Source organism: Pteropus alecto, unplaced genomic scaffold (genome assembly GCF_000325575.1).
Source record: "Pteropus alecto unplaced genomic scaffold, ASM32557v1 scaffold17, whole genome shotgun sequence".
Taxonomy (NCBI): domain Eukaryota; kingdom Metazoa; phylum Chordata; class Mammalia; order Chiroptera; family Pteropodidae; genus Pteropus; species Pteropus alecto.
Genome location: NW_006440645.1, coordinates 11,686,827 through 11,701,686, shown reverse-complemented (window position 1 = coordinate 11,701,686; position 14,860 = coordinate 11,686,827). Strand labels below are relative to the sequence as shown.

General features: G+C 33.7%; 1 pseudogene; it reads left to right on the top strand.

Moving 5' to 3' along the window:
- Nucleotides 1–6,224: 6,224 nt before the first annotated feature.
- LOC112484633 lies at nucleotides 6,225–6,341 on the top strand (annotated as a pseudogene).
- Nucleotides 6,342–14,860: the final 8,519 nt, after the last annotated feature.

Here is a 14,860-nt window from a genome sequence, read left to right as displayed (position 1 = left end):
ATTTGATCTATTTTCATAAATTATAATTTTTCTTGTTTCCTTGGGCCTCTGGAAGTTAATTTTTCTTACTAGGATTTGTCCTATTTTTCCCCTTGACAAAGCAAGGCTTTAGTTGCAACTACCTACAAGCAAATATCTTGAGATAAGTTTCTGCCTCTACGCAGACATCCCAGCAGCGGTGCCCTATGTACAGTTAATGGACCATATCATAAAGACACATATTGTCAGGCATTGAAAACTGATGGATACACAAATGTTTGCAGTATTTAGGTAGTTTTAGCTGGGACTGTTTCGATTCTGGCCATCTGGATACAACTTATAAATATGTATATAGATCATTTTCGAATACACGCTTTGCCTTTGTGATGATAGGTAGATATGTTTGCAGCAGGAAAGGTATTCAAAAGTACACAGTCTGCTTCCCTTAAGCGCTGCCAATGTAATTTGCATTTAAGTTGCTTATGTGCAGTATTGAGCAATAGATTCTAAAACCTAAAAAATTTTGATTAACTGAAATTGAAAATAACTTTAATGATATTCTGGTGCTGTGTGTGTGTGTGTGTGTGTGTGTGAAAGAGAGAGAGAGACAGAGAGAGAGAGACAGAGAGAGAGAGAGAGAGAGCGTGTGCGCGCGCGCTATTTTGGAATGTTAGGTTCTACCTGAGAATAGCTTAGTTTTTTACATGAAAAATTTGAAGGTAATGCTATTGTGAAACATACTGACTATGGTATAACTACCGCACAATCTCTTCTAGAACTAAATGAATAGACATGTGATGTTTTAAAGTTGTAGTATACACAAACACTATAACCTCTTATTCCATGCTATAAGGGGTATTTAATTTTAAGGCAACCACTTTTGAATTTCATTGAATCTGAACAAAACAATACCATTGAAAGGACATTCTTTCTTTACAGTTATTAGTATCTGCTAAAAAGCTATGTCTTCCATCACTTTTAAACAGAACTGTCATTTTGCGAAATTAGATTATTAATTTTCACAAGGCATGAATCTCAACCTTTGTGGTACTTTTTCAATATAATCATTAAGAGAAAGTTCATGAATACTTAATGACAAAGAGGCATTTGCATCCTATAAATTCCTTCAGTCTCCTCTTCTGTATGCAGTGGTCGCACTACCATCTGGCAAAGGTTTCAGTTGACTGAAGCTGAAGCAATAAATTAATACAGTAAAAGATGCTACCAACAATTTTAAACCAATTAAAATGCTTGAAGCAGGCTCTATGCATGTTAAAATGTTATGTTTGCTTCTGCCAACAGCCATGTATGAAAGAAATATAATGAGCCAGCCACGGCTGAAGGGAAGTTAGTGGGAGTCAAGGGTGCTTTTCACTGTGGCACTTGCAGCAAAGTCCCACACAATTCAAAAGTGACAACTGGCACATGCCCACCCTCCGTACCATGCCATCCCTACTTCTCAGGTGAAGGGTGAAACTTACCGCTTATTCTTATTGAACGTATGAACATCACTGTATTTCAAATGACAACATTTGGACCTCATGTGTCTTTGAGAAATCTCTGCTGATTGAATCTACTAGTGGAAAACTGACAATTTACAAAATTTCTAGATATCACAACTGATGACTTTGAAAAAAGTATTCGTTCTTCGATTTATTTACTGCTGTTTTGTTCTAAAGCTAGTTTTTATTTTAAATGCAGATGGCTATAATCTAAGCAAGTGATTTTATGTAAAATCAGATTTTATAAAAACCTTTCAATATGTAGGTGATTATCGTAAAGTCATTTAAGATAGAAAATAAACAAATTCATCACGTTTTGTATATAATATAGTAAACTCCTCTTGGTACAATTTTCATTCTTTGTAAACATGAACAACTATGTAGGTTCACATTTCTAAGGCTAGTAATGTGTGCCCTGAATACTGATTATTAAAACAAAGTGGATGGGTCATAGTGGTGGGAGTGTAGTTCTATAACATTTCTGAGAACTGTGGTCAGTTTGATAGCTATTTATCCTTATTATCGCCATTTGTAGTTAAATGTAATTATTTTGAAAGCCCAATTTGTTAACTCAGTCTTTTAATTATATGGACAATCTTAGAGACATTAACATAAGTTAAAAGAACTGACAACTTCTAAATTCTACCTATCTACCTATTATCATCTATCTCTCTATCATCTATCTATCATCCATCTATCTATCTATCTATCTATCTATCTATCTATCTATCTATCTATCTATCTATCTGTCATCATCTAACCTAACCTAACCTAACCTAATCTATCTATATCTATCTTCGGACATGAAATTCATGAATACTATGGTCATGACACAGCTCAATTCAAATGTCTCTGAATCTCGATTCCAATGTCTCAGAAGCATGCCTAGACAACATGGCTTATACCCCGTCCTGCTTGAGTAGTGATGTTCAGTGAGTGTTCCCACCTCAGTCATGTGCACACAGCTGAAAGTGAGGGGCCAGGCAGGGCAAACTCTAAAACATAGGAACGACCTTAACCTTCACAATGGAGAAGTATTATTCTGAGAAGACAAAATGATTAATGTCCGCTACAACTCTGATTTGTTGCCACCTTTTCTGCTTACCTTGTTTTTAATTTCTCAAATATATCTCAGCATATAATTGTTTATTTGGCTAAAATTACTGCAATTACATGCCCAGATGAAATACACAGGATGGTATCATATTACTATGACTACTGCTGTGACGATGGAGACTATTGGTACTATATTGCTGACAATCCTTCTCTGATATCAGTTATAATCAAAATAAAATGTTATACTAGAAAATATAGTATCTAATGTTTATTGAGTTCCTTGTGCCACACACTGTCTAACTGTTATTATTATTGAGAAAGAAATTTATATTAATTAAGATTTCTGGAGACAGAAAGATTTAAGTTTGAATGCTCCTGATAGGCGCTTAATATTCTAGTTTTTATTTTCCTATAGATTTTATAGCAGCATGTATTGCACTGCCTTATGATGATATTTAAATGAAAAAAGGAATATGTACATTTAGCATAATATTTGGTATGTACTTAGATCTCAATATATGTTAGCTCTTGATTAACACTGGGTACTAAGCTAAGGGTTTGCATAATTATGTTACATGATTATTGTCACGAGGGTGAAATACGACATGGCTTAAATATGGTCTGACTTCAGAATCCTTTTTTTAAACATTATACAGCTCTCCGAGACCCTATTATTAATGGAATGGTTTTTTTATTATATATTAAGTGTAATATATGTCAGAATTTTTATGCAAATGATATAGTAGAATGTCTAAGGAAGTTCGCTGTTTAATTTCCATGTAATGACACTATAACCAAGGCATATTCTGTGCATAAATGCACAGAATTTAAGCAAATTCTGTGATGTCTGTGATTCATATCAGACATCACAGAATTTGCTTAAAGATTAGTATCTTCAAACAGGACACATATTAATATCCAAGTCTTACTTTGTATCTATCAAAAATGTTTGTATGATCCGAGCTATATTTTGCTCTTATTATCGTCAGTGGCTTTATCATGCCCATCTTGTTATCCCATGTCCACAATCAACATAACCTATGGCCAACATGGCAAAAGTTTAGCAGAATTTGAATAGAAACAAAATTAAATCAATGGGAGATATGGGACCCCTACAAAGGAAGAATGATCAAATAATAATATAAGCTTCATATCGTTAAAATTGTGAATATTAAATCAAGAGAAGAAATTATTTTCATTTTTATCTTGTAATTATTTAACCTCTTTATACGAAGCATAACATATCTCTGCCTACATTTCAATTAAAAGTATTTTATGGTCACATCAATAACTTTAAATGTGCGAAGTAATTATGTGCATTAAGCAACTTTTGAAAAAAATAAAGAGATCTACAGATAAACATAAGTTTAATAAATTTTTCTTATTTTAAAGTTAGAAAAACATTTTAAGTTAAAATAAAGACATTCCATTGAATGCTAAATGATTGACATTATGCAAATTGGATATAGACAATTATCATAGTGCTTCATACAGGTATGCTGAATTTCAAAACTGCCATTATAATAATCTACTCAATTCATTTCTGATGAGCATAGAAACTATATTGTAAGCTTGCCATGCTTCAAGATTTATCACTAAAAAGCTGTCTTTAATGCATTTCTGAGTTTCAAATTAATTAAAATGAAAGCACCCCTATGAAGTTATTATTATCAATGCATATTATATACTTTGCAGAGTGGTTTTACAAAAACAGTCACTTTTTCTATTTTTTTAAGAATTATCTTCAGACACATACTCTGATTGCCAAAGAACGAGTAAAATAAATAGAAGAGTCAATTTTCTTTGGAATAGAATTGGAATTAGGTACAGATGAAATTGACTTAAATGCTTTATAGTGTGTGTGGAAATTTCACTAGTAAAATATTATTCTTGATGGTAATGATAACTAATATTTTTTGAAAGCTATTGAATGTTATAGTTATTCTTCTGGGCAGTGCTTTCGTGCACACTATTGTGCTTTCCTTTGATGGCTCTTTCGGATAGCCTAGTGTACACAGTTGCTCCCCCCTTATCTGAAGTTTCACTTTCTGAAGTTTTAGTATGATCAACCAAAATTTGAAAATATTAAATTAAAAATTCCAAAAGTGAACAATTTGTAATTTTTGAGTTGAACACCATTCTGGGTAATGTGATGAAAGATCCCAGGCCCTACTCTGTCCGCCTGGGATTTGAATCACATCTTTATCCAGCATCTCCATGCCATACACACTTCTTGCCTGTTAGTTACTCAGTAGCCATCCCGGTTGTCATATCGACTGTAGTAGTTTTTCAATGCTTGGGTTCAAGACACTCTGATTTTACTTAATAATGGTCCCTAAATGCAAGAGTAGTGATGCTGGCGATAGGATATGGCAACGAGAAGCTGTAAAGTGCTTCCTTTAAGTGAAAAGGTGAAGAAAGTTCTGGACTTGGTAAGGCATTGTGTCATATCGCATCACCGTAAGAAGAGTGAGTGCTGTATAATAAGATATTTTGAGAGCAAGAAAACGAGGCCACATCCACATTACTTTTACTACAGGATACTGTTATAATTGTTCCATTTTATCATTAGTTATTGCTATTAATCTTTCTGTATCTAATTTATAAATCAAAATCTATCACAGGTATGTGTGTATAGGACAAAACATAATATATACCGAGTTCGGTCCTATCTGTGGGTTTGGGCATCCACTGGGGTCTTGGAACGTATCCCCTGTGGATAAGGGGAGACCATGGTGTTTTAGACTTAGCACAACAACCAATGATGCCAGAAAGGGGCAAAACTCATTTTCCTCTAGGCCAGTGTAGATGCTCCCGCTTACTTCCACAGCATAGCATGCACACGACTATTATAACAGTCCTTCCAAGGGTGTGCAATGATCATTTTACTTCTCACTCTTCAGTACTGAATTGCAGCTTTCTTTCATTTTTCTAATCTCGGGAAATCACAAGCGTGTGGCACCTCCGTATCCTCAACAAATGTTTATTGAATGAACTACTTATTTACACATATTAGATTGTGGCTCTTATTGATTAAAGGGCTCGTGGTTATTAAATTACTTGCGAAATCAAGACATGGCTCCTGCCTCTTAGGCCAAATTTTTTTATCATTTAAAATCATGTTCACTTGGAATCGGTTATTTTTTGCTTCGATCTCTCTGTGCTATATCAACATCTATTTATCACTATGAGTATTTTGACCAAGTAGAACTTTAACTAAGGAAGTTATGTGCATGAAGAGCGACTGCTTAAGAAAACATTTACCTTTTGTTTTACCTCTTAGTGATTTTTACGGCAACTGTTTATAAGTCTGCACTCACTGGCTCTGTCACATCTGTAGGAAACTGCAGGGGGAAAAAAGGTGCAAAATAAGTTTCTCAGCTTGGCAAGCAGCAGTCTGATCAGACAGTGTTGAGGTACATGTTGGCTCTGTCACAACAAAGCCCAGGAAATGCTTTGAGAGACTTGTTGGTACAAAGGTCTTAAAGAATTAAATGTCTGTCAATTTCTCACTCTTTTTCCTTTCTAATTCATAAGAAGATTACTGAGTGCAGAATTTAAACAGGTTTACTTTTCTCTCCTAAGACGCTTTCTTTCCCAAGCAACTAATGGATGTTTTTACATTCAACCAGTCAGAAATATCAACTTTTCTACAGAATGAATTTTAGGACAAAAAATAAATATTGAGTCTACAGCCATGCCACCCTGAACAAACTCCATCCTATCTGATCTCAGAAGCTAAGCAGAGTTGGGCCTGGTTAGTACTTGGATGGGACCACCTAGGAAGACCAGGTGCTATAGGCATTAAAAAAAAAAAGAAAAAAAAAAAGAGTGATTGTAAGCTGACAAGGTCTTTGCAATCTGTGAGGTCAACCAAGGATTGCCTCCCCCTAAAAAATAAAAAAAATAATGAAATCATTTAGAATAATTCTTCCTTTGGATATTTGGTGATTGAGGCTCAGAGAAAGTAAGCCAGGAGCTCATGCTCATACTGCTAATTAAATGCTAATATAATTATGGGTTCCTGCCTTTAAACCTAAATTTCTTTTTACTATTTTATCTCTTTTACAAACTTCATAAAAATAATTGTCATACCTTTTAATATTTTTATTTGAAAAAATCTGAAATTTAGTTAATATTGTGTTCATTCTATGTCAATATGAAAATTAGAAATACGCATCAGTGGTTTTAACTAAGTTAGATATATGACACATTTTTGATATTTTTTAAAAATGTCAAAAATAAAATATGTGAAATTCAATTTATCATTTTTCTCTTGATGGTTTCTACTTTTGTCATGTAGTCAATTATGATGCATATGCAACTCTTTGTAATTTTCAAGTTTTATCTGATAGACTCCACACGCCGTATTAAATTTCATTTTGTTGGTTGTTTTACATAAGCATTCTTCCATGTAAACTGGAAATGACTTTCCCTTCTCTAAGACAGTAAAATCTTTTCACATCAGATTGAATGTTTTAATGCAAATTTAGTGTTCTGTAGATGGCATTAAAAAATTAGTATCTAGAATTCTATCATAAAGTATATACTATATTTCTATAGTTGAGGCAGTGAATTCGTTTGCTAAGACTGCCACAACAAAGCAGTACACACTGGGTGGTTTAAACAATAGATAACTTACTTTCTCACAGTTTTAGAGACTAGAAGTCCAAGATCAAGGTGTCAGTAGGTCTGGTTTCTGCTGAGGCTGCTCTCTTTCACTAGTAGATGGCTTCCTCCTGTCCCATCAAGGTCTTTCCTCCGTGTGCCCAGGCCCCTGCTATCTCTGTGTGTGTCTAAATTTCCTCTCCTTGCAAGGACACCAGTGAGGTTAGATCAGGCCCAACCCTAAAGGCCTCAATTGAACTTAATCACCTCTTTCAATGCCCTGTCTCTAAATCTGGTCACATTCTGAGATACTGGGGGATTAAAGCTTCAACTTGTGGATTTTTCAGGGGACTCAGTTCATCTCATAACAGGCAGCATATATTTCAATCATATTAAAAAATAGATTTTGCAATGTTAAGAGGCAACCATACTGTGGAAAGTTCTCTGGTTGAGTTAATATTTCTAAATATTAGATCTCTCTGTTTCTAACTGTCAAGGCTTGTACAAGTCAAATTTTTTCTATGCCATTCTAATCTCAATAGTGAAATGAAAAGGTAGGACCAAAAGATTATTAAGGTCCTTCTTGCTAAAGTTCAATAATCCATGAAATTTTTAAGTATGTAAAAATTCATTTTGATTTAATACTACCTCTGATATTTTCCATAATATGAAATAATGAAGTTCCAATTTCTTGAGGTTCCTAGGCTATCTTTTAAAATAAGAATATAACTTTCCACTTTGTTGCCTTCAAAGTTTTGCTATCAGGACTGTGTTAAAAATGCGAAATGAATTTTTAAAAGAGCATTGACACTTGCATTGTTAATGTGCCTTCAGGCATGTAATTAGCTGAGAAGTTTAATCTTTTATATTCCAAAATTTGATCAGAATGCATAAGCTCAGAAAAGCTATAAAGTATTGACCAGCATCTTTGATAAAAAAAAAAAAAAAAAAAAGTTCTAAGAAAGTTCTCGAAGGCATTTTCTATAAATGCACCTTCTCCTTGTTGCTTCTCAATAACTATATTAAGTATAAGATTCTTTTTTCCCTTTTTGAATATCAACCAGAAACAAAATATCAACTATTTTTTCTACCTTAGATATATGAGAGATTTATTTTGCTTAGGACTATTTGAGAAGAGTCATTTGTAACTTTTTGAGAAATGGATGACTTATTCTACGAATGATTCCTCTTTAACAAAGTGTAGCACCCAATAAAGAAAATGAAAAAGTAAATATATAAAATTAAATTATAATGTAAGCTATTTAAATAAATTTAATGTGTTTCCTATTCAGGTTGTGCATATGCTAACACATATATTTATTTCTGTAGCGTTCAACCTTATAAGAACACATAACAGTTACTTGACACATGAGATTAGAGGGCATTAGGGTTCTACCATGAACTGGTGGTTCAGTTGAGTAAAGACTTGAAAAAGTAACCTCACATGAGAATTGAAAACATGGAAACTGGAGAGAATTAGAGATACTAACATCAGTCTGGAAGTAATTTTTTTTTTTCATTTGAAGAGTTTGTGCACAAGTATATACTCTAATTGTTCAAAAGCTGTCTCTTCGATTACTTTTACATCACAAATTTTTCAACAGAGAGTAGGTGGTGACTAAATCTTATCAGTTAGAATTTCACGGGCCTAAGAGCCATTAAACCAAGAAGACATGATAATATTATAACATAAAATAAACATTAATGGTAGGAGAAATATGAAAAAATAATTCTTTTGAAATAGGCCAGTTCTGTGGCTGAGATAATCCTGATATCAGTATTTAAAAAATATTTTATAATAGCAGTTGATTTGCACCATGTCCTCTTCAGAAAGCAGCTATCCACAGATTAATGAGATAATGCAAGCAATCACATTACAAAAGAACTCTTTTGCATCTGATTGGAAACAGAAACGAGAATATAAATGAGCAATGATGAGCATATCTGTCCTATTTCTGTGCTCCCATAATATTGTATACACATCATTAAGATGGTGGACTACTAATTACATTCTATTTCATGTTTATCTATGGGTATAGTCATCTCATTCACTACTTTGTAAGCTTCTTGAGCTGTGACTTGATATCCATTTTTCTTACAGAACTATTCATTCATTCTTTCAACAAATATTTATTGAAGCTTTACTATATGCCAATTATAGTGCTAAATACAAAATAATTGAATTGAAATCTATTGTTTCTTGCATCAGTGACCAATGTGGTCCTGTGATCCATGGTAACACACACACACACACACACACACACACACACACACACACACACACCACTATACAACTACCAGTATTGGATGTATTTAAAAGGAGCAGAAGTATTAGGGAATGTATGTAGAGATCACTATGTGGAAGTCAGACACAGTTGTTCATCCAGCTATGGTATATATCATATGAGATTAGAAAAATAGTTAAGATTTTATATTGTGGACAATAGAGGCTAAACATTTGCAAACCATAGCATTTGTGAAAATCACCTGTGTTTGAGAGTTACAGAAAGTTTACTATTGTAGGAGTTTCAAGTGTAAATACTGGAGTCTGTATTTTAGGGAGGGTGATTTATGAAGGGCAGGATGGGAGAAGGAGATGTAGAAAAGAAAGATGTAGGAGATGCAGTTGATTAACAGAAAAAGGAACAGATCATAGAAAGATATTCTATCATGCTAGAGTGCTTGCATTTTATATGGAGAAAGATTCATTGAATAAATTTAGCAGGAGAATGACAGTAAAAATTATATGTCAATAAGATTTTTTGACAAATAAGAGATGCTTGGAAAGTATTGAAGTGAGGACATGTACCGGTTGAAAATCACAGAAGTTATTTTGGAACATCTGAAAAAAAGTCAGCATGGCAATAATTCCAAAATAATAGAGAACAACAGAATTACGTAGGTAATCTTTTAAACAAGCAACTTGAAAGTCTACTCCAGACTTTAAATTACATTAACTGGCAAAGGGCCCGGGTATCTGCATTTAGGCAGACATTGCCAGGTTATTCTTAGGTATCTGATGGCTGAAACATTTTGATAATACTGCTTTATAAGCAGCTGTGAGTGTTGCTTAAGTGGATAACATTAGGTATAAAGGGAACTGGCTTTCAAATTTGGCTCTTAACTAACAATGTTGATGATAATAATACACAGATGTTTATGTGTGTGTGGAAGTAGAATACCTCCAAACCTTTAAAAGCACTATCCTGTTTTATCCAACCAGAATCCAATAATTAATGCAGATGAAGTATTTTGTTTTTCCTATTTTAAATGAGAAATTTGAAACTATATATAAGTGACTTATGCTAAGTCACACAGAAAGTAAGAGTCAGGGGAAACACCAAAACTAAGTCTACATGATTCCGTAGTTCACTATAATTTCTTTCCACCTCGTAGCAGTTCATAGCCTGTTTAGGAGACATCAGCCAAATTCCTGGTATTTCTGAATCTCATAAACAGAATGACAAGTTCAGACTAGTATTCTCAATTGGGCATAGTTTTGCCCCCAAGGGACAGCTGGTAACGTGTTTTTGGTTATTGCAACTTGGGGCAGGGGGGGTGGTAGTGGTACTGACATCTAGTGAGTAGAGGCCAAGGATGCTGGTGAACAATCTACAGTATGTGTGACAGTACCTCAGCGACAAAAATGATCTGGATCAAATGATAATATGTTGAGAAGTTCTGATTCAAATTAAGTAGGTGTTACGATTTATTCCAGCTCTAAAATTCAGTGAGTATCAAATTATTTAAACATCTTTTGCAACAAATTGTACACATTTGAGAAAGTGTCCATGTTATGTCTTTTTTCTAGCAAGAGAAAATAAGCAAATTATATATATATGTGTATATATGTACATAAACATATATGGGAATGTAAGTTTCTTATGTCTAAATACTATCAGTATTTCATAATCTCTTAGTTTCTATTTATTCTAATATCTTTTAGACTTAATGTTTGTGTTATTTTGGTTTTTGTGTTTATTTGTTTGTATAATCTGTTAAAAAGTAAAGAGAATATTAATATTCGCTGATGTGTCTGGCGGTTTCACATATATTGACTCTTTTGATACTTAAAACAGTATATTAAAACAGACATTATTATCGCCACTGCCCTTCTTTATATAATTAAACAGTCCCGTAATATTGAACTTAGAAATAATGTTTGTTTGTTTTTTAGCAAAGAAATGAATTACCTTTTTTTTTTTTTTTTTTGCCTATGTATCTTTTTAATAAATGGGTTTAGTTAAACAGTCTGAACCTAAGCATAGACTCACGTTGTGCAGGATCTTCACCATGCCGCAAAATGAGACTTTCAGTGAGAAAGGCAGATGAACATATGTTTCACAGGACTCACCATGAATATTGCAGAAAAAACTAAAGACCTTGTCATTTTTATGAGACACTAACAGTAGCAAGCAAAGGGCTTGGTCTGTAAGTGAGAGATGTCAGCAGACTTAGTCTATAAAACCAAGTATTTACAACTCCAGCTTTGCCACTAATTAGCTATGTTATTTTGGGAAATTCAATATCTTTGTCCTCATTTTCTTCAAATGTAAACTATAAGGTTGGAATAGAATATTTCTAGTGTCTTTTTCAGCTTTATAAAATTATTTCTGCTTTTGTAAATCACTAATTTGGATTTCACTTAGAGAGTCTCTTATTCATTTGGCAACATTCCTCGTAGAATATGGAAGAAATGTTTTGTGTGTGTGTCTGTCTGTTTTGTGTGTGCGTCCATTTTAATTTCCTACAAGTGGTGAAGGGCTTATTTTGTGATTCGAAATATGTAAATGCATTTTCTGGTCTGAAACAAACCTCAAGAAAAATATTCTCAAATCTAGCCTCAGTGAAAATATTCTCAAGCTTTCTAATAATAATTTTAGGTAGAATTTTTTTTAAGTTAAATGTAGTCAACAGAAAATATTGTATTGGTTTTAGGTGTACAACATAGCTATTAGACATTTCTATACAATGTGATCTCCAATATAAGTCTAGTAACCATCTGTCACCATGGAAAGTGTGTTTTGGATGTGTCATTGAGGGTAACAGCAACAAAAGCAAATGAGAATACATCAAACTAAAAAGCTTTTGCTCAGGGAAAGAAACCATTAACTAAACAAAAAGACAACTTACTGAATGGGAGAAGGTATTTGCAAAAGATACATCCTATATAGTATCCAAAAAGTATAAAGAACTCATATAGCTTAATGTCAAAAAACAACCAATTCAATTAAAAAATGGGCAGAAGACCTCAATATACATTTCTTCAAAGTAAAAGTTTGTAATTAATGCAGAAAGTATATGCTTATATCTAACAAGAAAGAAAAGGAGGTTGACTTGGGATAGAAACATTTATTCTTTAATGTATTTTTTATTTATGAATCTCATAATACTTCAAAATAATTCAACTCCATTAAGAAGAGACTAAATCTAAAGAATCCATGTCTTTCTAGAGCCTTTCTAGTCTGTGAGTCTATAAATACTTGCCATTTATCTATTTTTATAGCTGTGTTGGAGCTAGTAGTGCATACGTTGGATTAAAATAAGAAAAAAAAACACTAGAAGACTGCATTTTTATGGCATATACAACAGTTTTTGACTCTATTAGCTATTGCCTATATTATGGGAAAAAAAATACACAGGATTTTGACTAGTTCCTTTCTCACCCTCACCCCCACTGAACTAGAATCTCAGCTGTGACCTTAAAATACAACTTTATTTGAAAATAGGGTCTTTGCAGATGTAATTAGTTAAGGACCTTGGGATGATATCATACTGGATTTAGTGCGAATCCTAAATCCAATGACTGGCGTCCTTATAAGAGAAGAGGACACAGACCTACAGGGAAGACAGCCATTTTAAGTGTCTGTAGGCAAAGATTAAAGTTGTACTACTATAACCAAAGACTACCTAGGACCACCTGAAGTTGGAAGATGCAAGGAAAGATTCTTCTCTAGACTCTTCAAAGGAAACATAGTCTTATGGACATCTGGATTTCAGACTTCTATCCCACAGAACTAGGAGAATATACATTTCTGTTGTTTCGGGCCATCCAGCTTTTGATACACTATTATGGCAGCCCTAGATGACTAATACAGATTTTGGTGCTCAAAAGTGGGGTGCTTTTGTATCAAATATTTTAAAACATGGAAGTTTCTTTGGAATTGAGTAATGAGTAGAGACGGAAATATTGAAGCTAATGATAGACTAAGTCTAGGGTGCCTCGAAGAGACTGTTGATAGAAATACGGACATTGAAGGTACTTATGCTGAGGTTTCAAAAGGAAAGGAGAAACATGTTATTAACACTGGAGAAAAGGAAATCTGTGTTATAAAGGGGCCAAAAAAAATCTTGGCTGAATTGAATACTATGGCTGGGCAACAAAATAGGACTTTTAAGCAATAAACTTAAATATTTAGCTAAGGACATTTCTAAGCAAAGTGCTGAAGGTGTAGCCAGGTTTCCCTTTGCTGCTGTAGTGAAATAGGAGAAGAAAGAGATAAATTGAGAAATAAACTGCTAAGCAAAGTGGAACCAGAACTTGATGTTTTGGAAAATTCTCAGCCTGTCTTTCTATCAAAAGGTGCTTTAGCATAGTCTGGAGAAAATGCCGGGGATGAGGAGGATAGTCTATGTGACTTATAGACCCAAGAAATCATCTCAAAAGAAGTAAAAAGTAGAGATAAAGTTACCCAGGAAGGATAATGTGGAGAGCTCTTTTGTTTAATGCTGTGGATTCCCTTGATATACGTGGGCAAAAGACAAGGTTTTTGTGGATGTCAAGCCAGCAGAAACACTGCAGGTAGATCACACCCAGAGACTCACTCATACCTGACTTAGATGGTGTAATTTGGAACTTTTATAGTTGATTTGTAGTCGAGATTTTAAACTTCCAGTTGATGTTGGAATGAGTTGAGACTTTAAGAATGGAGTGAATGTGTTTTGCATGTGGAATGAATGTGAATTTTAGAGGATGAAAGGGTGGGCTATAGTACCCCTAAAATTTATGTCTAGCCACCTGGTTTGTGATAGTTTGTTATGGCAGTTGGTTGTCAGGACACAGAAAATTACCTCAAAAAGATGGCCTGGGTTCATGGAGTTTGGTATCCCACAACAGTAAGCTGATATGTTTTGTAGGTCTGCTTTAGTGAAGTTTATGCATGGTGCTAACTCATTACAGATAGTCAAAATTTAGTACTAGCTCCCAAGATAGTGTGTATAAGAGGTGTAGTCAGAAATTTAAAGTTATCCAGGACCAAACTTTCTAATAGTTTAGTCTTGGTCGTGGTCTTAAAGAATCATAGTTAACACAAGATCCACAAAATACAGATCATAGAACATTATGCTTAATAATTTGCAATTTTTATTGTTTATAATATAGTTTATGATCAATTCTTTATTTCAAGTCACATGAAATCTTTCCAAAATCCTAACCTAAAATGGTCCCTTAGAAATACAATACACATTTTTTTTAGCTATTTTTATAGACATCTTCCTGATTCTCAGAAAGACTAGACACAGAATTGAGCACTTAGTATTCCTGATGAGTGATACTTCAAAAGAAAAAATCTCCTACTCTCCTTGAGTATGCAGTCTCTTAAATGCTCTTTAATATGTATTTAAAGTAACAGTAAATGCAATTTTTTTCTTTAAAACTGCTTTCTTTCTGCTTTTCCTGGTAGTCAAAGGAGATTTTCAAATTATCCCTTTTTAGC